Here is a 2,585-nt window from a genome sequence, read left to right on the forward strand (position 1 = left end):
TATTTTATATATGTTATAAAATAGTAGTTCTTTATATATTAGTTGAAAGTTTTTTTTTTTAACTACACTTATCCTAAACAGCATGTTATGAAACAACAATAAGAAAAATATTCTTCGTATTATATATTAGAGTATCTGGGGCATATTGTTAAGTTTCCTTTAGCTTGATCATAGGTTAAGTCCGGTTTATGTTTAATTGTTACCAGTTATGTGAATAGATGGGTTTATATATATTGAACCATGTAACAAATTTTGGGTTACGTTGATTGAATCTAACAAACTATTTCATTCATCTTCTTCTCAAGCTTTGAATCTTTTCTCTCTTTCGTTCTTCGATTACTTCAGAATCAAGAACATTGATATGGTATCAGAGCACAACAAATTCATCTTCCGCTTCATTATTCTCCGATGAGTGTTCCGATCAATCGTCTTCTCCGATTTGTTTTTGATTTCGTCGCTGTTCTTGGCGATTTTCTTCTTCGGATTCTCTTTTGCTACTTCTTTTTGGTTCATCTTCTTTGATTGAGCTGGGCGAAGTGTTGATTCCAGTCTCTCTTGCGTTTTGAGTGTGTTTTCTTGAAGATGGTGAACCCTAGCTCTGTGAATCCGTTGAATCAACCGTCGGCGAATGTCGATTTCTCCGATCCCTCGCGTTATCAGGCTGATCAGTATGAGAATCCTTATTATCTTCATAATACTGATCATCCTGGTCTTGTTTTAGTTTCGGATCGTCTCACTACTGCATCTGAGTTTCATTTTTGGAGGAGATCGATTCGAATGGCGTTGAATGTGCGTAACAAGTTGGAATTCATTGATGGTACGATTGCTAAACCTTCTTTGAATCATCATGACTATGGTGCGTGGTCAAGATGTAACGATATGATTGCGACTTGGCTTCTGAACTCTGTTTCGTAGAAGATTGGTCAAAGTCTTTTGTTACAAAGTGTTAGATTTAGAATCTCATTCTGTCTCTATCTCACGGAATGTTCAATTTCATGAAAATGATTTTCCTTTCAAAACAAGTGAGCTAGTTTCTCAGGCTGTTGATATGTTTCCTAATACGTTTTTACCGCTTCCTGTTCCATTGCATTTTGTGGAAACAATGCCTATTTCAGCTCCTGCTCATAAAACTTGTACACATCCATCTTCTACTAGTGATTCTGTTAATGTTCCAGTTATTCCATCTCCTACTAGTGATACTGTTACAGTTCCTGCTTCTGATTCTTTAGTAACTAAAACTGGTGGTGGCTATGTTCCTATTGATAGACCTAAACGGGTGTCTAGAGTCCCTAGCTATTTGTCTGAGTATCACTGTTCTTTGTAACCTTCTACATCTTCACATGTTTTACCTCTTCCTTCACCTCCTATTTGCTTTGTTTTACCGCCTATTCCTTCCTCTCCTTTACCCTTACCGACCAAAACTCCATATCCTCTTTCTTTTGTTGTTTCTTATGACAAATTTAAACCTTTTGTTCAACATTTTATCTTCTCCTATACCCTTGAGACTGAACCCAAAAACTTTAAAGAAGCCATGAAATCTGATAAATGGAAAGTCTCGGTGAATATGGAGTTTGATGCTCTTGAACAAAATAGGACTTGGGATATTGAATCTTTACCTTCTGGTAAGAATGTTGTTGGTTGTAGATGGGTGTTTACCATCAATTATAATTCGGTGTGTACTGTGAGCGTTACAAATCGAGGTTGGTTGCTAAGGGTTTTACTTAACAGGAAGGTCTGGATTTTATGGATACTTTCTCTCCTGTTGCGAAGCTAACGAGTGTTAAGTTGCTGTTAAGTCTTGTTGCGGCTAAAGGATGGAGTTTAACACAAATGGATGTGTCTAATGCTTTCCTCCATGGTGATCTTGATGAGGAGATATACATGAGCTTACCTCAGGGTTATACACCGCCACCAGGTGTTGTCTTGCCACCAAATCCAGTGTGTAGATTGCGCAAGTCACTGTAAGGATTGAAGCAGACTTCTCACCAATGGTACAAGTGTTTTTCATCAGTTCTGTTAGGTGCTAACTTTGTTCAGTCGCCTGCAGACAATACGCTTTTTGTTCGTGCTACATCAACCTCTTTCATTGTTGTGTTGGTCTATGTGGATGATCTCTTGATCACAATAAATGATGATGCAGCTCTGGCTCAGTTGAAAGACCTACTCCATTCTGAATTTAAGATTAAAGATCTTGGTTCAGCTCGCTTTTTCCTTGGCTTGGAGATATCACGATCTTCTGAAGGCATTGCAGTTTGTCAAAGGAAGTGTGCTTTGAATCTTCTTGAAGATTCTGGTCTTTTGGGGTGCAAGCCTAGCTCTATTCTTATGGATCCAAACCTCAATCTTACAAAGACTTCAGAAACTCCTCTGCTTCAACCTACTGAGTACCGTGAACTCATTGGTCGTCTTCTTTACTTGACGATTACACGACCGGATATTACTTTTGCTGTTCATTAGTTAAGCCAATTCTTATCTGCTCCTACTGATATTCATCTTCAGACAGCTCATATTGCGCTATGTCAAGTCTAATCCGGGTCAGGGGTTGATGTTCTCTGCTTCAACAGAATTGTGTCTCAATGCATTTG

Source organism: Brassica oleracea, chromosome C2 (genome assembly GCF_000695525.1).
Source record: "Brassica oleracea var. oleracea cultivar TO1000 chromosome C2, BOL, whole genome shotgun sequence".
Taxonomy (NCBI): Eukaryota; Viridiplantae; Streptophyta; class Magnoliopsida; order Brassicales; family Brassicaceae; genus Brassica; species Brassica oleracea.